General features: G+C 41.5%; 1 protein-coding gene across 1 annotated transcript in view; it reads right to left on the bottom strand.

The window, feature by feature from the left end:
• Positions 1-24,337, bottom strand: part of MAML3 (mastermind like transcriptional coactivator 3) — a 432,254-nt gene that overhangs the window by 176,730 nt on the left and 231,187 nt on the right. The gene's annotated exons all lie outside the window — the stretch shown is intronic.

Here is a 24,337-nt window from a genome sequence, read left to right on the forward strand (position 1 = left end):
ACACTGCAATTCAAATTGTATGGGAAAAGGTTTTATCTAAAAGCAGAGCTCACAGGGCTAAGAGATAGAAAACAAACAAAAGATTGAAGGGTGGGAAACAAAAGCAAAGAGATAGTTAATAAGGGCAATACTCCTCTCAGCAAGGAAGAACAATCTGTTATTCTTTTCTTTCCTTTTTTGTTTTTGAGACGGAGTCTTGCTGTGTTGCCCAGGCTGGAGTGCAGAGGTGCTATCTTGGTTCACTGAGACCTTCACCTCCCAGGTTCAAATGATTCTCTTGCCTGAGCCTCCACAGTAGCTAGGATTACAGGCACAGGCCACCATGCCTGGCTAATTTTTGTATTTTTTGTAGAGATGGGGTTTCACCCTGTTGGCCAGGCTGGTCTGGTACTCCTGGCCTCAAGTGATCAGCCTGCCTCAGCCTTCCTAAGTGCTGGGATTACAGGTGTGAGCCACCATGAATGCTAGACATGAGACTTGGACCAAAATGTAACATACTTGAAAAATACGTTAATACCTATCCTAAATTCTTGCCACAACTTAAATGAAAACATCAAGGAATTAAATCAACATTTTAAAAAATGCTAAAATAAAAACTCCTAAGAATATGGAATTTAACACATGTACTAAATAGCATAGAATTGAAAATTAATGTTTAATGCAATCCCAAACTTCCTTTAAGTTCTTATGTGACCTCACCTTTCAACACCTTTTGATACAGTGGCTCACTCTTTTCTAAAAGCATGTTTCCATCGATTTCCACAACATCATACTCTTCTCAATTTCCTCCTTTCTCCACCAGCTCTTTCTCAATCTCTTATGTAGTCTTTCTTTCTCCTAAAGGATGGGATTCTTCAGTGTTTTGTCTTAAGCTTTCTTTCTCCTGCTGCTCACTCTGCGTTCTTGCTTAGACAACTTCATCGATTACAACAGCTTCAAATATCTTCTCTAGGCTGACAGCCCCGAAAAATGCTTATCTTCCCAGGCTCACATAGCTGGACTGGGTACATTGTTTTGGGGTCGTCAGCCTAGAGAAGACAGCTGAAGCAGGCTCACTGGATTTAGTGCTCAGCTCCGCTAAATCCAATGTTCTCCTACTGGATATTTCATGGACATCTAAAACTCAACAGGTCTCAACACTGAGCTTATTATCCTTTGTTACCCAAACAAGATCCTCATCAGTGTTCCCTATCTCAGTATCTATCCATTTATCCAAGTCAGACACTTGAGCATTTTTCTTGAAACCTCCCACATCAACAATCACCAAGTCCTATGGATTCCACCTCCAAAATATAACTCTAATGTGCCCCCTCATCTCCTTCCTCCGTTACTGTTACTATCCTTGGCCAGGATACCATTATCTCTTACTAGATTGTTGCCGCCATCTTCTAACTGGTCTTTTATGCTTTGCCTCCATTCATTTGCTCTTTTGTCTATTTTTTTTACTGTTTTGTGTTCCCTTAATCTACTCCTTATAATGCCACATTTTCCAAAAAAAAACAAACAAACAAACAAAAAAAAACTTCCTTTCTCGTGTATAACTCTGCAACGACTTCCACCGTCTTTAGGTTAAAGTCCAAACTGACTCTTGCCAAAACCACCTGGCTCCTGCTCATCTTTCCAGGCTCACTCTTTTGCCTCTCTCTTCAGCATCTCCTCCCCTCTTCTCCCTTATCCTACGTTTTCCATAAACTCTCTTGAAACTCTTTTAGTTCCTTAAAGATGCTGATATTCTGGTTTCTCTTCAGAGCCTAGAATTCTATCACCTTTAAGGTGCTAAGCTTCCTTCCGCCTCTAGGGCATTGTCCATGTTGTTTTGTTTTCTTGGAACATCCTCCCGCTCCCTCTCCTCTTCCCCTGGGTAATAGCTGCTTATTTTTCAGGTCAGATCTTAGATTTCACTTACTCTAGGAAGTCTTCTCTTATACCCTACCCCAACCCAGCTATGTCAGGTGCCTTCCTTGACCAACTATACTAGGTTGGATGTCCTGAAATGGGTCTTTTCAAGCAGTCTGTACTTTACTACCATAGCTTTTATCATGCTTTGGGGCAGCTGCTTAAGTGTCTGTTTGGTGAGCTCCAAGAAGGTAGCAACCGTGGCTGATGTGCTTACTGTGTATCCACAGGGCTGCACCCAGTCCTCGTGTTCATAGCAATGGTTAACAAACAATTGCAAACGGAATGAATCATTCTATTGCCTAATTCGCAGGGGCTACGAGAAGAGTTTAAATCCGAGCAGGAGGCAGCCCCATTGACCATAAGGAATGCCTGATTCCAGCCTCTACATTCCTGGTTTTGGAAGTGATAGATCTCTTACCCTAAAGAGTGTTATATCCACTTAACTGGACTCATTTTAAAAGTCCAGTTAAGAAAAGTCTTGCTAACTCTGGACTTATCAATTACAAACCTAACTCATCTGTCTGCTGCTTTCCTTTCTGCCAGAAAGGGCCAGTGCATGTGGGCATGGTAAAAGAGCTTGGCATAGAGTAGCTACTGGGGAGATGCTTGCTGAGTGACAGAGGGGTGACTGGGCTGGGTTAGAAGGGGTTTCAGTAACTTTACATAGTTGCAGGCAGAAGGCAGAATGACAGCGTAGGAACGAGAAGGCTCAGTGGTCTTTCCACTCGGGTACTCTCTTATTCTTGGCAAGGTGCTGTGTATTACAGAACCAGTGCAAGAGAGGAGTAGGATTCCCTCTGCCCCTGACACCTGAACACTCACATGTGAAACTACCGGGCCTCTAGAGGAGCACCATGGATAATAAAACCAATGTGGAGATGTGGTAAAGTTCAAGAAGTGTCATTTTACTGCTAGGTGCTTTCTCCTAAGTAGATGATTATATTTGAAAAGTATGGCCGGGTGCAGTGGCTCACGCCTGTAATCGCAGCACTTTGGGAGGCCGAGGTGGGCAGATCACGAGGTCAGAGATTGAGACCATCCTGGCCAACATGGTGAAACCCCATCTCTACTAAAAATACAAAATTTTGCTGGGGTGGTGGCACATGCCTGTAGTCCCAGCTACTCGGGAGGCCGAGGCAGGAGAATCACTTGAACCTGGGAGGTAGAGGCTGCAGTGAGCTGAGATTGTGCCACTGCACTCCAGCCTGGTGGCAGAGTGAGACTCTGTCTCAAAAAAAAAAAAAAGAAATAAAAGTAAACAGAGTAGAAAGGGTCCTTGAGTAAAAATCCAGTCTAACCCTTATTCCTAAATCTTATATTTTTACAATATCAGACACAGCCCATAGTCATTTGGTAGAGGCCCTCAAACTGCTGAACACAAGGCCCTAACAGGAACACATTGGAATTTGATGGAAAAAAAAAAAAAATACTGGCTCAACTCATTGTATTACACAGAAACTGCTAGAAAATGATCTTATTTATTGGACAAAGCAAGAAACCATGGTTTTGATGAGAAGTATGGAAGATACTTGAACATAGCTCCAAACATAGCGGCATGGTCAAATACCACAGCTTCAGGACATAAAGGAAACGAGAGTTAGGGCTTTTGACACCTCCTGGAGTGATGTTAACCTTCAAAACATAAGCATTTGTCTTAACAATGAACTGACTCGATTTTAGAAAGTCTAAGTCCATGACTGTTCCAGATCATGTAATGAATGGAGCAGGACAGAGAAGTAAACAAAGCTGGTCCATTTGTTTCTCTATAAAACGGTGGTGGCCAAGACCATAGAGCCAGGCAGGTCTAGCTGGGACCCCAAGTTTCACCTCCTATGGCTGAGTGGGCTGCTGGGTGAGGCAGTACAGTGAGAATTAGAGAAAGAGGAGCACTGGCTCTGGAGTTAGAATGTTGAGTTCAAATCCAACATCACCTACCTAAGAGCTAATACATATCAATATTGTCTGGGTCTTAAGAAATGTTAGCTATGATACCTTCCATTAGAATATAAGTTACATGAAGGCAGGGGTTCTTCCATTTTGTTTACTACTGGGTTGCCAGTAGCTCAGAGTAGACAGTAAATACATGTTGAATAAATGAATCCTGGAAAACTTACTTAAACTCTCCTGAGCCTTGGTTTCCTTATCTGCAAAGTGGGTCAGTAATAACTAGCTCATAGAGTTACCGTGAGTCTGAGGTTAAATGAAATAATGTAGAAAGCATTTAGCCTCACACCTGATACCAGTAAATACCTACGAAGGCTTAGCTTTACCATTTTCAAAATTCAGTGATACAAATAGTTACAACTGCAGCTGAGAAGGAATGCTTACTGGATCTTCAAAACACAAATAGGTAGAATATTTCTGTTCTCTAGCCAGCAAAACCCTAATGTTTTCCAAGCATCTGGTGTAGCTTTTTAAATATGAACAACAAAAATTAAATTTGCAATTCAAGTCAAGTCCAAGTGCTAATGCATTCATGTCCTAGATTGTAGAAGAGCAGAGGCTAGATCGCTGAGGTTCGAATCATTTTCAACATGCCACCTGATTGGAGCCTCCAAGTGTTCCCTTTCCTCCAGGGCCTAAAGTTCTCCACCGCAAGCCCCTTTAACCCAAATCTTGATTTATATATTTCATGTATCTGCAGTTTGGAATATAAGATAGACATTATTGAAGATGCTGCGCTGTGATTTTTATGTTTTGTTAAGTCCAAAATAGCAGAGCAATCTTAGCATCCCTTCTATCTGCCTCATCATCCTTTGCTATATGGAAAGGTGGTCTGGGAGTCTAATTCTCTTTATGTTTCTCATGGGAGACAGAGGGAGGCGGAGAGGGAGACACAGAACCAGCTATGTGGCTGAGAAGGCTGATTCACAAGCTCCCTGCTCAGAGAACATGGGAATGCCTGGCTGTGCACAGAGAAATGTCCCTGTGAGCCTCCTCTCCTCAGGACTCAGGGCAGTGTCTCATCCCACATAGCCTTATCTTAGGAAGTCCCTGGCCCTTCTGCCTCGCAAAGCCCGAAGCCTCTTAGTATGACTGTACCCTCGAGGAAGAATCACAGAAACTCTTTCCTGAGCATCAGCCTCCTTGCTCTTGTATTACTATTATTACACATAAATGTTTTCTCCCATTAGGTGAAGCTGTGGTGCCAGGAGCTGAAGTATGCTGTTCATCCAATGCCTACGACAATATGGGCTGCTATCATGTGTCAATTACTCGGAAGGAAACAATTCCTCTTCCATAATGGCTCCAGTGCAAGTCCCTCATTTACAGTGCGGCCTGATGGCTTGTGTTTCTGTGAAACTGGTGTGTGTGTGTGTGTGTGTGAGAGAGAGAGTGAGAGAGAGAGAGAGAGAGAGAGAGAAAAAGACAGACAGTGAAACTGAGAGGCAGAGAGAGACAGAATGGGGAGTGGGAGGGTTGTGCATTATGTCCAAACCAGTAGTAATAAGAATAGCTGTGCCTTTGGAATTACAAAGAACTTTCACACAGGATCACATTTTATCCTCACCACAAACATGTGGGGCAGGCCATGTGCTGGCCAGATGGTTCTATAGGGAAAGGGGCAGTGTTTTGGAGGGGGTGTGGTGGGCGAGGGTGCATGACACCCACAGCAAGGAGGAGCACGGCTAAGATTACCAGGCCTCTGCTGACATAGGGGCCCCCAATACTAGCAGATTCTTGAGGTGTTCCATGGGCCAGAGTGTCCATGACAAAGAGGTCTTTTATTCTTTTTAGAGGTGCTGGCTTTTAGACTTTTTAGCGGTGCTGGCAAGTCAAAGAAACTCTTACTGTCCTGTCCCTGATTTTGCATGAAGTTGGGCAGGATCACAGAGCTTGGGAATAAAGATAGTGATGCTACTATTAATAATGAAGACTCTAAGGTGGAAGACATTCAATGTCCAATGTCCAACTCCGGTAAACCACCATATTCCTTCTCTCTGCTCCCAGTGATTCTAAAAGATAGGTTTATTACAACCATCTTGCAGAGGCATCGTGGGTTAAGTAGTGTGTCTGAAATTACAGAACGCAGGGGGCTGGGCAGAAGATGGCTAAACCCAGATTCAAATTCAAACTCAGGTCTGACTCCTCCATAAGGCATACTGCACCCTCATCCAGGACTGGACGAAACACAGTCATGCCCCCATCAAAGGCATGGGTTTCTGATGCCACCTGTGATATGCTTTCTCAGACTGTGCTTTCAGGGATCTTCCTTTGTTCCTGCCTTTCCCCGCCACCCATACCCAATTAAACCTCAAGAACTATCCATTCTATGAATTTTAGTCTCATCTTCCACCACCAATGCCACTACCTCGTTCAGAGTCTCATTTCTCTCATGAATTTCTGTAGCAGCTCCTGACCAGCGTCAGTCTCACCACCTCCAACCCATTCTCTGCATCGTGGCTGTGGTTTTCTCTATACATTGTGAATATGATCATGCCCGTCCTTCACTTTAAGCTTTTCTAAAGCTGTCCACCGTCTTCAGCATCATTCAGGTCTGGCACACAGGCCCTTCAACTGAATCCTCATCCCAGCTAAACTCTCCAGGCTTAGCCATTACCTCTAATCTTCCCCCACTTACTCCGCAACCCCACTCAACTCCAAACTCTCAGCTATACTTAATTATTTGCAGTGCCCAGGACATACCACAATTGTTTTCTCTCTTTCTGAGCCTCTGCATATTTTACACGTATCCAGCTTTTTCACCTGACCAATTCTATGTGTCCTTTACAATTCAGTTGAGACATTACCTACTCTGTAGTCTCTCTTGACAGCCATTTCCTACAACTCCTGATGTTGGTTAAGAGACCCTCCATGACATTCTAATTCATATCACAGTATAACTATTTTCCTTCATGGATGAATGAATGAATGCTAAAAAGAGCTCTCAAATAACCACAATGAGTTGGTGTAATTGATCCCCAAAGCAGGCTCTTGAAAACATTGGACTGCATAGTGTTCTCAGAATAAACGTACAATTTCTTTTGGTTAGTTTAAAATACTGAAAATGGACCATCTCCTTCTTAATATTTTTGAGGACTCTAAGGGTCCAGGGAATCCCTGATGAGAACCACTACAGAACATATGAAGTGATTTGTGGAAAAGAAAACTGAAGCTGAAATCCAGAGACTTTAAGCGACATTACCATGGCACATGTTTTCACAGGTATGTAAACCCCAAACGCTGCTTATTTTCAGGCTTGAATTTTAAATTTCCATACAAAGGCTTCAAGTGGTTCTCACCCACTATAGCTTAACCCTCTTCAACCAAAAGTGTGAGTGAGCTTTCTTCACTAGCTGGTAGAGATACAACTCTTTCCCAAGGCTTGAAGATAAGAGAGAGTCTTAGCTTGCAGATGCTATAACTAATTTAGAGGCTCAAAGAGAACATTTTGGTCATTTTGATCTGTTCTGGTCAAACTAGAAGATGATTCACTGGAATCAATTATCACATGCTTATTCTCTTTCCATTCTACCAGCAGGTAATAAGCCTATGAACACATGGATGAATTTGACTTGCTTATTTAATGAATGACCCAGAATACTCATGTGTTAGATATTTTAATTAGTAGAATACGAAGAGCGCGCAAAACATTTCCAGAACTGTCTTCTAGATTTAAGTGCCCTTAGAAAGGATCTCGAGAGTTATTTCGAGGTTTGCTTTTCTTTAGTAATTTTCCAACTTTAATGTAACTAGTGACCTGAGAAGCTGTTAAAAATTTAGATTTCTTGGTCCCACCTTCATAGTTTCTAATTAAGTAGCCCCAGATTGGGACACAAGGTGGGGGCACAGGTATCTAAAGAAACTGAATAAAAACCTGATTCTTCTGGGGCTGCTGGTTGAGGATTCCCCAGCTTTTAGAAATTTTGATCTAGATTGATAATTCTGTTGGATTCTGACACTGTGAGGTTGATGGTGGTGATTTTTTTAAGTATGCATACACGTACAAACCCAATGTCACTACAAAATGTTCCTGAGTTGACTGGTGATACGATGGGGGCTCTCATAAACAGAACCAAGAAACAGTGCTCTAGTTGGGGCTTTTTGAAACCTCAGAGGATTCTGAATTCTACAGAAGCTTGCTGGATTTCTAGAATATTTTTCATAAAAATGTATATTTTAAAAACATTTTAGGTTTCTCTGAATACAGTAATATCCCTGACCATTTCCCCCTCCACACTGTATACTTCCTTTCACTTTCATTCAGGGAACTGAGGAGTGCTCTGTGTCTGTGTGCTGGGCTCTGCGCCAGGTGCTGAAGGCTCAGCTCACTCCCCAGAGCGAAGCCCATGCCAGAAAGTGACCACATGCCAAACATACGTTGAAAAAAGTTGGATACATTTGTTTTAGAGAGATCTGTGTGCAGCGCAGACTAACAGGAAAAGAAAAAGAAAAATCTTATTACAACTCCCGAAGCCTCCCTTGGCAACCTTATAGACTCCTAACATCACTTAGAGAGAAAACAACTTTATTCTCTATGAGTAAATGAATTTGAATATGAGTTTTAAAATTATGTATATAATCTGTACATATCACATATAATATTGTCATAAGAGCCAAGTGTTTGAAACCTCTGCTTTCGACCATCCCAGATGATGCAGCTTCCCTGCACCTGGTCAGTGGGAAATGCTGGATCTCTGGAGGGGATGTCAGCCTAAGCAGTTAAAAATCTCCATTCTGAAATCCTCCAGGAAGAAAAGGATCCTCTTTAAAGGGGCCTCACCCTCTTAGTGGGCATGTGAAATAACAGCTGCAGAGCCCCAAGGGACTACGGGGGCACCGCGGACCCCCCAGCCCAGGGGGACAGAACCACTCAAAACATTTTGAGGTACTTTGAGGTTATTTTTAGAAATGACCATGATCTTTTTTCTTTCTACTATGGGTCACATTTAAAACTCTATTCCCAAAAAGTCTTGAAAGTACATAAGGCTGATGGTGCCTCTTTTCAATGTTTGGAACATGAATGCCCATCCAATTCCAGCTGTAAGTGCTAAAGCAATATCCTGATTTACTTACTCTTTAAAAACATTTTAAATCTTTTTTGGGGGTGTGGCTGAATTTTTAGGTATGTTTTTATCCTTTAATTAGGCTTAAACATATAATAAGTACCAACTGAATGCACAACAATATCTTGGGAATGGATCATAAAACATCAGGAGCAGTGGCTGATGAAGTCCTCCACATTTAGAAACTCTAAGTTCCAAGATCCCCTCAAATCTCCAAATTTCCAAATACATAAATGTTTGTACAGGCTCCTGGCTTTCTCCCAATGGAATGAATAAATTATATTTTCATCACAAGTCACATGAATCCTGTATAGTCTTTGTATCTGAAGTTACAAAGTTTTTCACAAACTCTATACATGCAGTTTAAACTGGTGTTAACAAAATTATCAACTACTCATTAAAAGCAAGACTGTTATATTTGCAAATGCTGAGGCCATATGATTTTCAAATCTAACATAGTTTTCAGTAGAATGCTCTAAACTTCTAAGTTTTTATCAGAGAAGTTGACTCACTGCTTACTAAATGTTTCAATATATTATTGTCATACAATATTCTAATTGAGAGCTAACCAGCCAGGCATTGAGCTAAGTGCTTTACATATCTTACCTTGATTAATCCTCACAATAACCTAATTGACAGGAATGGGTTCAGAGAGGACAAGTAGTTTGTCCTAGGGCACATAGCACAGCCCTACTCAGTGGTGCCTGCCTCTCAAATGTATGCTCTCACCTAATCTGCTATTTCGCATCTGATGACTTCTGTCTCAATCAAACTGCAGCAAACCTGCTTAGAAATTCTGGGAAAGTGTTTTAGACACCTGTGTCACGATGCTCTAAAGCGGGTGTGTTCGTGTCTTTGAGTCAGATCTGGCTGATTCACAGAAAAGCCTTGTGCTTCCTCTACAAGGAAAGATGTCACTCTGCAAATTTAGCATGTGTTTGAGAAGTGATAATGGCTGCGGCCCTGAAAACTTCAGAAGAGAGCAAATGCGCGCATCCCAGTGGTAGCTTCCTTCACTCAGTAGCTTTCTGTAGGGAAAGCTCCACTGAGACTGGTAGTTGCCGTCAGCATTCCACAATCTGAACCCTGTACTGCTCTGTTGTTTCATATACATAAATACACACACATATTACATTACATTTATTTTTAAGGACAAGAAGCAATATCCTTAGGAATATCTCCTGATAATCTCCTACTAGAAGTCATTAATACATTTTCTATTCAAACATGCTTGTATACATGACCTTACCTTACAATCTGAAATTCCTAATGGGATTTTATTTAGAGCTGTAAAGAAATGCTGGTAAAGGAGGCTGGTGAGGAAGAAGGGAAGGCTTTCCTCCCCATGAGGGAGGAGGACAGCAAATGAAAAGATCAGATCTTATCTGCATCATTCACAGCTGGAGACTTACACCAACAACACAGACCAAAGAATAGGCATGTTAGAACTAAGCGTGAGGTTTCGATTTGTTTATTTTCTGGGAGGAGGGAGGCGGGAAGGAGCAATATGTCAGGGAGGCTGAGTACTTTCTCTCCCTTGGGAAAGATTCAACCATCTTTTTATTTCATTGTTTACTTAAAATGTCCTTTCTTGTCAATAAGAAATTCTCATTTTTGTTTTCAGCCCTTCCAGAAGACTGTTTTCCTCAACAGCACTGAAGTGGTGCACCAGCTTAGCAGGATGCAAACAGCCAGGGTGCCCAGACTTGACACTGCTTTTGAGTAAAATCCCAGCACATGTTTATCTCCCTTTGGAAAACAAAAGTATTGAAATAAGATCTCTTACTCTATAAAAAGCCTCCTGTTTCCCTCAAAGAGGCCAGACATTGCTCTTCCTTTCTTGTGAGTTGCAGTTTGCATAAAGCAGTACTACCAGGTAGCTAAGAGCTACCTCCTGGAAGAGAATTTCCAGTTTCTCTCATTCTCTCCCTCTCTCCTTCCCCTGGAAACACACACACACACGTCTCAGTAAGCGTGCAAACAGGACATAATTCTTGTTTCTAGACAGCATCTGACTCCCAGGCCACCATTCTCCATTTCACCACAGATTTTTACTCCAAACCTGAAGGGGCTTAGGGACTTGCCTTCTTTGACCAATTACGGAGCTGTCATTATTTGCATGTCTTTTGAGTAACTTTGTTAATAAACAGAAGCCAAGGCAGAAGGAGAGAATTTTTCTCTCCAGGATGAATCCCCCGTGGGTGAAGATACCCACAGACAGACAGGCACGTTCTCACATACAGGCAAACATGGGAGTCATTTGACCCGTTCTGAAAATGTTCAGCCAGGCGGAGGTACACGCCACACATTCAGTCCGCACAGCAGAGCTCTGGCGCCTGGCGGCAGAGCTTTCATCTGTAGGGTGAAGCTGCTCGGCTTCATCCCACCAGCTGAAATTCATTTTTCAAAAGAAATTAGACCAAGGTACTGTTGTTATAGCAACAGTCAGAGTCATTTACACAGCCTCTTCCCTACAACCTCACTGACTTCTGTGGGCAGCGATTTCAATTGCGTACAGGCAGTGACCAAGGCTGAGCCCAGGTGGACCCTTTAGTGCCCCTTTAAGACGTGGCAGCCTAAAACCTCTGTGTCCAATCTGAAGCTAAAAGACAGCAAGACTTCATCGTGATCCACAGACCTCTTCCAGTCCTGAAAGTCCAGTGAGCAGTGAAGACAGAAAGAAAACCTTCCGATCCAATGTTTTCATCTCCTGGGTAGGAACTGGACACGTGACCACTGAATTTCCTGGGTCAACCAAGTACTGGCCATTTCAGAATAGGAATTTCCAGTGAAGACAGTAATGTTCACACTGAATTCTTTAAAACATTTTTGTTTTTAGAGACCGGGTTTTGCTCTGTCACCCAGGCCTCGGCTCAAGGGATCCTCCCACCTAAGCTTCCCAAAGTGCTGAGATTAGAGATTTAAACCATGGTGTCCAGCCTCAGCAATGAATTCTGCAGTAATTTCATGATGTTAGTCCTCCAGGACTTTATTCTTGGGGCTGCAGAATTCCCAATATAATAGCCTACTCCAACGTCTGAAAACAACAAACTCCAAAACGCCCCTTTCTTGACAAAAATGTACCTTATTACAGAATCTTTATGGCTAATAACCTTCCGGAGAAGTGCAGCAATGTAGCAGTCTACGTCCAGTCTAGGGATACACAAAGGTGGTAAATACCAGTGAAGCCAGTGCTCATGACTGATAATCAGAGACTGAATTCTGTGTCCACTTCGTACGTTGAAGTTCTAACGCCCAGTATCTCAGAATGTGACTATATTTAGAGACAGAGTCTTCACAGAGGTTAAGGTAAAATGAGGTCATTAGAGTGGGTGCCAATCCGATATGATTGGTGTTCTTATAAGAAGATGACCATCTACCAGCCAAGGGGAGATGCCCATCTTAGTCTGTCTGTGCTGCTATAACAAAATAGCTGAGACTGGGCAATTTATACAGAAATTTACTTGTTCACAGCTCCGGACGTTGGAAAGTCCAAGATCAAGGCACTCGCAATGTCAGTGTTGGTGAACATCCACTGCTCATTAGACGGCACCATCTAGGTATCCTCACATGGCAGAAGGGACAGAAAGGCAAAACGGAACACTGTGGCAAAACACAGAAAAGCAAAGGGAAAGGCCTAAGCTAGTTCCTTCCAGCCCTTTGGGAGGCAATAGTACATTCGTGGAGATGATGTCATCATAACTTCATCACTTCCCCAAAGGCCCCACCCTCTTACTACCACAGCAGAGATTATGTTTCAACACATGAATTCTGGAGGACAAACATTCAGACCATTGCAAGGCCTCAGAAGAAACCCTCCCATCACCTTGACTTTGGACTTCTAGCCTCCTTATGAGGGAATAAACTGCTCTTGTTGAAGCCATCCAGTGTGTGGTACTGGCAACCCTAGCAAACTAATGAAACTAATAATTTGGTTTGAACATGTCTCTGTCCTCTCAGTGTCTTAGGTGGGTTTGGCTCTCAATAGATATTTTAAAGGAATATTTTGCACAAATTTGCTCATGCTTAGATTTAACTAACTGACATCCACTGGGTGCTGGGTTCTGTATCAGCCAATAGGGACACACTACTGAACAAAAGCCAATCTCTTTCCTTCAATATGGAGAGGAAAGAAATGCAGATGGGCAAAGACAGTGTCGTCTGCAGTAGGCATAGGCGACCACGCTGTGGGAGCACAAAGGGCCACATGCCACTCAGTCCAGATGAAGTAAGGCTTCCTGCTGGGGCTGATACACAACCCAAGAACTTAAGCATTCATAGTGAGGTGAAGACAGCCCAAGCAGAGAGAGCACCACCTTGGGCCAGAGGAGAAGGAAGCATGGTTTTAAGTGAAAACTTGCTAAATGACAAAGATTCATTCTAAGAAATGTGTTAAGTGATTTTGTCATTGTGTGAACATCACAGAGTGTATTCACACAAACCTAATATCCTACTACACACTTGGGGTCTATTGCTGCTAGGCTACAAACCTGTACAGTATGTTACTGTACTGAATACTGTAGGCAGCTGTAACACAATGGTAATTTGTTGTGTATCTAAACATATCTAAACACAGAAAAGGTACAGTAAAAATATGAAAAATGTGGAGTTATAATCTTGTGGAACCGCCATCATATATGTGGCCTGTCATTGACGGAAATGTCGTTATGCAGCGCCTGACTGTGGTTGCGTCTGGCTTGAGCCAGGGTGTAGGGTGGAAGTGTGGAGAAACAAGCCTGCAGAAGAAAGAGCTGTATAGACCTTGTGTGCCACGGTAAGAAGTCTTGACTTTATACAGAAGGTTTCAGGAGACACTGGAGGAAAAATGGTCACTTCTGAGGCTAACTTCTGATTTTGTAATGATAAAAATCAGTTATAGAGCTGGGCATGGTGGCTCATGCCTATAATCCCAGCACTTTGGGAGGCCGAGGCGGGTGGATCATGAAGTCAGGAGATCGAGACCATCCTGGCTAACACGGTGAAACCCTGTCTCTACTAAAAGTATAAAAAAATTAGCCAGGCGTGATAGCGGGCATCTGTAGTCAGAGCTACTCAGGAGGCTGAGGCAGGAGAGTGGTATGAACCCGGGAGGCGGAGCTTGCAATGAGCCGAGATAGTGCCACTGCACTCCAGCCTCGATGACAGAGCGAGACTGCATCTCAAAAAATAAAATAAAATCAGTTATAGCTGGTTACAAAAGGTAAAATATTCGAAGTGATCTGTATTAGTTTTCTAGGGCTGCCACAACAAAATACCACAGACTGGGTGGCTCAAACGATATACATTAATTTTCTTACAGTACTGGAGGCTGGAAGTCCAAGATCAAGGTGTCTGCAGGGTTGGTTTCTCCTGTGCCTCTCTTCTTGGCTTACAGGTAGCCACTTTCTCACTGTGTCCTTGCACAGTCTTCCCTCTGTGAGCACTCATTCCTGGTGTCTTCCTGTGGTCCAAATTTCCTCTTCTTATATAGATAGTAGTCATCTTCGGTTAGGGTCTACCCTCATTTTAACTTAAAATGCCCATCTCCAAATACTGTCACATTTTGAGAAACTGGGGAGTAGGACTTCAGCAAATGAATCTGAGAGGACACAACTCAGCCCATTACATGATCCAATATCATTCCTGCATGGCTGGTCAAGCAAATAGACAATGCTATCCTTAATGTACGTAACAATACAACTGAAACTTGGTCTTGAGGCAAGTAGCTCAACAACTGCTACTTGGTCCAGAGCTTAACAATATGTATATTCTTATTTTCATTAATGTATTTACTTATTTTGAGATGAGGGTCTCACTCTGTTGCCCAGGTTGGCCTCAAATTCCTGGGCTCAAGTGACCCTCCTGCCTCAGCTTCCTGAGTAGCTGAGACTACGGGCGCATACCACCGTGCCCCGCATGTATATATTTTCAAAAGTGTTCATCTCCCAAATTCAGAATAAACTTCACATTCACTTCTTAACTATTAGCAAAGAAGTATAGTCAGAGATGACTCTAAGCAAAACCTCAGAGGAGGCAGAAGTTAACCTGCCATGACTTTAGGAGGCTCTGAATAGTAAGTGTTTGTTCCCTGCAGCTTAGTAAATGTCACTTTACAATGATAATCCATAATCCACCTGACTGCAGAGAGATGCACAGTGGGAAAATCGAGGCACAGAGACCAGGGCCATAATGTAACTCAGAGGAAGAACAAGGAATGATGGTCAGGATTCCTGCGCCAGCCCAGTGCCTCAGGTGATAAATCACTTTGCCTAAAACAGGTTCAGAGTTTCTCAACTTTCTGTTCAAATTGTGGTGCATCGTAAATGTACTATAAAACTGTAGAGTAAAAAGTATGTATTTCAATGGTTTTATCTTTCTTACCTAGCCATCCAGATATTATTTATGCAGTTTCCATTACAATGCTATAGTTAAGTTTGCATAATATTTTCTGTAACTACCTGCTTTTGCATGGTTATAGCTCTCTAAAACTCCCCTGGGACAGAGTTTTTTCACCTTGGTCTCAGTTGAGAAGCAATTTTTTTTTTTTTTGTAATAACAAATGATGAGTTTAGAGATATTTTTGAAGTTATGTGAATGTGACAGAAAGGAAGATTTTTACTGCATTGAATATTTTGTTACCTTTTGTCTAAACACCACACATCAAAAAGAGTTGAACAAAAAGGTATCAAGCAAGGCAATGTAATAGATTTCACTGAAGACTGCCCACACTGCCAGATTTGACTAATGAGGTTTGCATTCACATGCTTATCAGTATTTAAAAATACAGTGAGTGTACACAACTGAAAATGTCAGGAACTTGAAAAGCAAAAATATGCATGTGGTGTTTTCCAGATCTCAGCAAAGCACAGTAACTAAACAAACTTAATTATGTGATCAGGTAGCAGTTCCTTAACCTCTCTAGACCTCTGTTTCCTCAATTATAAAATGAGAGGTTGGACTACATGATCTCTAAGGTTTGTTCCAGCTCTAAGAGTCCCTATTTGGACTCTGGATACAAATCAATAACTTACTTTCAAAATCACCCTGGAAGGCACTCTTAACTCTGATGGGCGGCTGAATTTGGCAGGTAGTTACTGAATAAGATCCTTATTTTACATCAGAGAGCAAGCATTCGTTACATTCTTCTGCAAAGGTTTTTTGACTTTGGTAAACATGAAAGAACAATTACACTTGAATTCTAATCACAATTATCTTTTATAAAAACGCCAGAAAACCAAGTGTTTAAATTACATGATTCATTCGAAAGAATTCGTTTCTTTTTGATGGCCCATTGGGTGTCAGGTGTTGAACTGAGTGCAGAGGATGCAAAAGATGCACAAGTCTCCTGATTTCAAAAGAATCTGCAGCCTGTTGCATGTTTTTATTTTGCTCCTAAGAGTCTACTAGAAAATGCTCCCCTTCGTGCATAACACTTGTCTGACACAGATAACAATGTTGTATCCCATTCTGGCAATCACAACTTGGCTAACTTATACAACTGTGCACTATTCTTCTTCCCTGTGAATGGTTTGGAGTAAATGGCCTTAAGTGACACCAAGGATCTGAACGTGTCAGTTTGGGTAATTAGATACTGGACCAAGTTACACGTAGAAGCCGTCCACTTTTTCTGGGTGTCCACATTGCATGTATTACCTAGAATAAGCAGATGGATTGTGGACCTATCGTAAGCTTAGAGTCAGGGGCTCTGGGACCTAGAATCATGTCTCTCATGGCCAAGCTGTCTCCTCTCTGGAAGTCAGTTGACTATGCTCTGCTGCCATTTTTGCCCTGGACAGAAGCTCTAAAGTCCCCTATAGATCTAACAGCCCAGAATTTTATAATCTCTCTAGGTTTACTTGTGTATAGTTGGAAGATGAACAAACTGACATTTTAGATTTCCTTTTAACTTTATGTAAACCATATGTTTACATATTCTCTTCTAAAATATGTAACTAAGTCCTGATTTTGAAAAGAATAAGTTTGTCTATCACTATTTCTATACACTGTGTAGTAAAACCTGCTTAATTCAATTCTTGCTAATTTTGCATTTAGCTGTAACTTGGCTAAGGGCCAACTGAATATTTATCCTTATGTACAAAAAAAAGAGCTTACTGTGTAAAAGAATAGGTACAATAAAGGTTATAAGGGGAATGTTTAACCTACTTAATATAGAAATGAGTCTCAAAAACTCAAGAACTCAGACTCAAATTTAAATAAGCAATTGATACATGTATTATGAATTCTTCTCAGATATTTAAGTAGTTTCCCAAGGATGTTTATTTACTAACAGTTCAACAGTCTAGTTTGAATTACTGTTGTTACTTTTAAATATATCACATGCAGTATATATTTACTACCATACTTCAATTCACATTCTTCTCAATTCAGACAGCTGTTTGCCCAAATTAGTTTAAATTAGGGAGAGTCTATTGTATTCATAAACTTCATGTAAACAGCAGAAATGATGACTATAAAATTTGTCTTAGGTTTGTTGGAACTCTGAGCTTAACTTCGATCTGAGATTTGCAGAGAATGAACATGGAATGATTAATGGTCATTACTGATTTCTTGCAGCTGTAACTTAACAGAATATGTATACTCTAATACTGTACCCATGGTAATTATCTCATTACTATGAAGTGTCACAGAAATACATTATGTGTAGTACACCCTGAATCACATTTAGCAATTTCTTTTTATGTTTTAAACCTGGAAGCTTACTGTTCTCTAGTAGTTGGAGGTTTGCATGGAGGTCTGGGGCTTAGCATGGGACTCCTGCACTCAAACTGGAGTTCCTTGGCAGATGTAGAACCAGCTTTGTGACTCTGATCACTCTTTTAAACTTTTCTGTACCTCAATTCCTAATTTGAAAATAGGCATATTCACATCTGACCTCTACTATACCTCATGGAAAGGATTAGTAAGATTAGGTCTATAAAACAGTTGGCCACCACGAGGAAAAGCATTAAGGAAATTACTCAGCCCTCTGCAGTGGTGACTTCTCTAACTGCATGAATGTTTAATGAACAGGTATATATAATACTCGACACGTCCATGGAGCTTTTGATGCACGTATCTCAACATCACTGAAAGAAATGCATAGCAACAATTATCAAAGACCTGGGAAGCATCAACTCACCAGCCAGAGAGGGCAGACACAGAACAGCTTAGTTTTTAATATCATACTGTTCAAGAGCAGGGGTATAGCCAAATATAGTTACCCCACAAACCCAAAGATAAGGCCTTAAACCAGGTGTGGTGGCTCTCGCCTGTAATCCCAGCACTTTAGGAGGCCATGGTGGGTGGAGGTCAGGGGTTCAAAACCAGCCTGGCCAACATAGTGAAACCCATCTCTACTAAAAATACGAAAATTAGCTGGGCATGGTGGCGCATGTCTGTAATCCCAGGTGGCTGAGGAAGGAGAAATCACTTGAACCCAGGAAGTGGAGGTTGTGGTGAGCTGAGATCACCCCACTGCACTCCAGCCTAGGCCGCAGAGCGCAACACCGTCTCAAAAAAAAAAAAAAAAAAAAAAAAAGATAAGGCCTTAGAAATGAGAGGCATCCAGCCATACATGTGAGTCTGCCTGAATAATATATAAGCACAAAAGTTCCCTAAGAAAGTAAATGCATAGTTGGAAATGAGTCCTGTTAATTAAATGAGAGGAGTCAGCAAAGAGATAAAAAAAATTGTCTTGGTGAGAGATCAACATAAAACATCATCAAGAAAGTAGGACAAAACAAAGAAGAATAATTGTGGTCAAATTTGTAGTATCAGTTGCAGCTTTGAAATGAGAACTAAGAGACCACTAGGTTGGTAACCAAGTAATTCACTGAGAAGCTGAGCGCGGGTTCATCTATGACACTCAGCAGCCTCAACATCACCTGGGAACTTGTTAGAAATGCAAATTATCGGTCAGTCCCCAGGCTTTCTGAATCAGAAACTCTGAGGGTGGGGCCCAGAACACTGTGGTTTAATAAGCCCTCCAGATGTCTGTGATGAGTAGAATTCTTGCACAAGAAGTGTTTTCCGTCCAACAGAGCCGAGAGGATAGAAATGTTCTGCATCTGCACTCTGCAGTACTCAGTCACTAGCTGCATGTGGCTACTGAGTACTTGATATGTGGCTAGTGCTACTGAGGTACTGGTTTTTAAATTAAATTCAAATTTATTTAAATACTGAGTTATTTATTTTTAAATAAATTCAAAATAGCTACATGCAACTAGTGGCTATTATATTGGACAGCACAGTTCTAGAATAGTACTGTAAATGAATGCCAGTTTTTGGTCAGGGAACTGAGGCAAATGGAGATAGTAGGAACTGAAGAATGGAGATATTAGGTGTGACTCTTCAGTATATGAAATCTTGTTGCAAGAAAGAAAAAAGGTATCATAGGTTGTATATCATGGGGTGAAGTTAAAGGTTTTTTCAGAAGTAAGTTCTGAGTGGGTGTGAAGGAGAAGGAACGTCAGGAAGCAGGATTCATTGACACTAAGGAAGGAAGGACAAGTGAAAATGTGTGTTGGAAAGTCTGAGAAGTATAATACAGGCATACAGATGTATATAATTGTGGTTAAAATATTAGTAAGAGAAAATTTACCATCTTAGCCATTTTTAAGTATACAGTTCGGTGGCATTAAGTACATTCACACTGTTGTACAACCATCTCCCCACCATCCACCTCCAGAAATCTTCATCTCGCAATACTGAAACTCTGTATTCATGAAACGACTCCTCATCCTCTCCATTCCCCGGACTCTGGCAACCACGACTCCACTTTCTGTCTCTATGAATTTAACTACTCTTCGTACCTCACATAAGTGGAATCATACAATATTTATCTCTTAATGACTGGAATATTTCACTTAGCATCATGTCCTCAAGGTTCGCCTGTATTGCAGCATGTCAGAATTTCCTTTTTTTTTTTGAGATGGAGTCTTGCTCTGTCACCCAGGCTGCAGTGCAGTGGTGCGATCTTGGCTCACTGCAACCTCTGCCTTCCGGGTTCAAGTAATTCTCCTGCCTTAGCCTCCTGAGTAGCTGGGACTACAGGCGCACACCACCACGCCCAGCTAATTTTTTGTATTTTAGTAGAGACGGGGTTTCACTGTGTTGCCCAGGCTGGTTGTGAACTCCTGAGCTCAGGCAATCTGCCCGCCTTGGCCTCCCAAACTGCTGGAATTACAGGCATGAGCCACCACATCCAGTCCAGAATTTCCTTTTTAAGGCTGAAAAATATTTCATGGTATCTTGTTATGGTCTAAATGGTTGTCTCCTTGCTGAAATTCACATGCTGAAATCCTAACCCCCAAGGTGAGGGTATTAATACTAGGTAGGAGGTACGGCCTTTGAAAGGTGATTAGGTCATGGCATGGATCCTTCATGAAAGGTAGTGCCCTTATAAGAGACCCCAGAGAGCTCCCTCACTCCTTCCATCATGTGAAGACATAGTAAGAAGATAGTTGTCTATGATCCAGGCAGCAGGCCCTCTCCAGACAAGAATGTGCCAGCACCTTGATCTTGGACTTCCCAGCCCTCAGAACTGTAAGAAATAAGTTTCTGTTATTTATAAGCCATGTAATATTTGGTATTCTGTTACAGCAGCCTGGAAAGACTAAAACATACATACCACACTTGGTTTATCCATTCATCCATTGCCTCCACATTTTGGCTATTGTGAATAATGCTGTAATGAATGTGGGTATACAAATATCTCTTGTAGACCTGTTTCAGTTCTGCTGGCTAACTATCCAGAAGCAGAAATATTGGATCTTATGGTAAATCTGTTTTTAATTTTTTGAGAAACTGACACACTGTTTTCCACAGTATCTGCATCATTTTACATTCCCATAGAGGTGTTTGTTTTTGAGACTATGAAGAAGGGCACATCAGTGCCATCAAAAGAATGATAAAAAAAATGTGGGAGAGAGATATGTTGAGATGGAATGGGGAGAGGTGGAGACAAAGAAGTTTGGCTCTAATTGTCTTTCTTTTCTCAATGACCTTGACAAAAGGTTATCATCTCCAAGGAAGAACATTGCTAAGGAGGAAAAAATAAAGGCTTGAGGAGAGAAGTAAATGGTTTCGTGCAGCTAGTCCATTAGAGGAAAACAGGTAACATTCTGAGCTCTGAAGCAGAAGTATAGGCACTGTTGTGGGTCAAACTGTGTCCTCCCCTGCAAAATGATATATTGAAGTCCTAAACTTCAGTATCTCGGAATGTGACTTCATTTGGAAGTAGGATCTTTGCAGATGAAATTCATTAAGATGAGGTCATACTGGAGTAGAACAGGCAAAACCCAACACAGCTGGTATCATCATACAAGACGACAGCCACGTGAAGACATGAAGACACACAGGGAGAGTGCCGTTTGACGGTGGAGGCAGAGATTGGAGTTATGCAGCTGCAAGCTAAGGAATGCCAGAGACTGCTGACAAACTTCTTGAAACCAAGAAGAGGTAAGGAAGGATTTCTGCAGAGTCTCAGAGGAAGCATGGCCCTACTCACCCTGCTGACACCTTGATTTTTACCTTCGAGCATCCAGAACTGTGAGACAATCCATTTCTAGTGTATGAAGCCACCTAGTCTATGGTATTTCTTATGGCAGCCCTAGGAACTAATATAGCCACAGGGCATGAATCTGCAGTAGGCCAAGGTCATCCTCTGCCAAGGCCCAAATGAGTATTTCCAAATTACTGTGCATCCCACCTGTGAGCAGTATGCTTCCTGACACACTGTGATAATGTAGGTAATAAGTCAATGTAATACATATTTTGAATCACAGTCCTTACTAAAGGGTTTTCTTTCTGTCTTTTCCAGGCATAAATGAGGCATGCATATGAACACACTCAATTGTATGCTTCTAAGAACCAAGAGGGGAGAAAAAAAATCTCAGTATCCTGGGGCAGAAGTACGTGGAGTAGTTGTGTACAAGTAATGCCTTAGTGCTGTCATTATCTGGAAGTTCTGGATTTTATGTCACCTACATTTGCCCCTTAATTTTTTTTTATGGATTATAATCCTAAGTATGGCTCTTACTTCACCCATAAAAGTCAAAGACCTATCTAATTTTTAAAATTTCTAAATCTGTCTGCTTTTTCCTTTTTCTGACTTCGGTCTTTGTCCTAAGTGCCGATGATTTTTGGATAACAGTAATCCAATTATTTTCCTACTTTTACATTTGAGTGTCATGGGGGAAAACACAGCATTAATGGTCTGGTGATGACTGCAAACAGATGAAGCCATCTAAGAAAAAGCTGTCTGTTATGTGCTCCTGGGTGACTCTCTCAGAGGCAGGCATGCAATGGCTGTGAGAGCCAAAGAACCAAGGGGCTGTGGGGGTGTCAGAGTTGCCACTGATTTCAGTGCAAGATATGGCGGATGCCCCTTGGAAGGGTCAACAGAAGACTATGGCGGACGCCCCTTGGAAGGGTCGCTCAGCTATTGCTGATATGGAAGCAGTGCGGATTATTTGGTTAGGCAGAATAACCTTGAACATCTGCCAAGTCAAAACACAAGTCATAAAACAAACACAAAGCTTTTCCTTGCTGCCCACTTGCTCTCTTCCTTTAAAATACTTCTTGTTTTGTTAAAATTCACCTTCATCCTAGTAAAAGAGGAGGAAATGGGTTGTGAACTGCAATTGTAAAGAAAAAACATCCAGTGATAACTACATTAAAAATTTTTTTTTTACAAAAAAAGTATCCAGTAACAAATTGTTTCCCTCCTCCCTTCCTTCCACAGCTCCTCATATATATATTTTAAAAGCATTTAGACTTTGGCTTTTTATGAAAGGCATACAGTAAAAGTATCACAGTTCCAAAATTCCAAAGCGATTTCACAATCATAATGAAATGAGGGAGGAAATGGTTTTGCGAAGGTCTTAAAAACAATCACCCCATGTTACTATGTGAAGCATCTTTATAAATTATAAAGGGCTCAGCAAAAATTAGTTCATTCATTCAACAGACACTCACCGAGCATCATTTCTACACGAGGACCTATGTAAGAAGCTAGGGATGAATAAGACACAGTCTGCCTGGTAGAGCTCACAACAGAGGGAGACAGTTATTATTATTCATTATAATGTGGCTAGGCTTCTCCTGCCCTATTCCTACCTCCAGCCCCAGGAACCTTGATTTTAATTCACAAAGCACCATATTGTGGGGAGGAAAAAAAAAAGAAAATGACCACAGTAAATCCTGTAAAGGTGGCAGGTCTCTCCAGAAATAGAGCTACACTGTGAGCTTAGACCTCCTTTAAACTAATGGCAAGGAAAGAAAAGAACACAGCAAAATGCCTAACCCAAATGTACCAAACCCGACTACAACAAATAGCTAGAACTAAATGAGAGAAATTCAAAGTTAATTGGGAGAGAAAATGATGGAGAGGACAAAAATCAATTAAAAAGGAAGATGAAACCAACTGGAATAAAGTCAAACACATCTTTCTCTTTTCCCCAGAATCGCCCCAGAGTGTCACCTGAAGAAAGACGTTACCTTCAGCTCCACTGGAGACTTTGAGGTTTCACAGACAAAGGGATCCAAGTCTGGAGTGGATAACCCAATTTCCACATATTTTGGTTTTAATTCAGATAAGCCAACTTGAATATCGAAAGTCAGGTTTTTTTTTGTTTTTTTGTTTTTTTGTTTTTTTTCTGATATGATTTTATGCCTGCTTAAAACCAGTGGCTAAGGAGAAAGGGCATATACAATAAATCTAAAATCATTCAGTTACCTTAAGTCAACTGGGAGGCTTATATTTACTGAAAATAGGTATTCAACTCCCATATTACAAAGACATGCAAACGACTCCCATGTTGCAAAATACTCTGGATAGTTTATTACTCTTCTCTCTTGTTGGAGGAGCAAGGGAAAAGGCTTGAGAGGCTCATCAGGAAAATACTACATTTGTCAGTTGGCAACAGCAGCAGGTTAACACAGCCTCTTGAATTAATAGCTCACAGGAAGGGAAAAAAACCAACTCCTCTTTGGAAGCAGATTCATGCTGCAAAATTATCCAAGTTAATTTCCTTCAGTTAATTATGTCAGTTTCCTTATTAGCAAAGGGAGATGACCAAGTCTAGTCTCCATCTAATGACTCAGAATGATGAGGTCAGCTGGCCCCATCTCTATGTTTAAACCTAACTTTCAGACAGAGTCTCACAGAACCTACATGGGTAGAACTTGCCCTAACCAGTATTTAGTTTTGCTGTTAGTACTGTTTAACCAAGGATTCTCTCAGAAATGTCTGCGTAGGTTATGATTGAGATCTATTAATGGCTAAGTTACCACACAGCTTCATCTCAGAAACCTGTGTGTATGAATCCAAGGTACGAAAGCATCTAGTATCCCTTGTAAGGCTGGTGGCTGAACAGCATTGGGCGGGGGCGGGGGCAAGAGGATTCCTCTGAACCCACCATAACATGGCACCTTGTATGGAGGGGGGGGTT

Source organism: Theropithecus gelada, chromosome 5, assembly GCF_003255815.1.
Source record: "Theropithecus gelada isolate Dixy chromosome 5, Tgel_1.0, whole genome shotgun sequence".
NCBI classification, from domain to species: domain Eukaryota; kingdom Metazoa; phylum Chordata; class Mammalia; order Primates; family Cercopithecidae; genus Theropithecus; species Theropithecus gelada.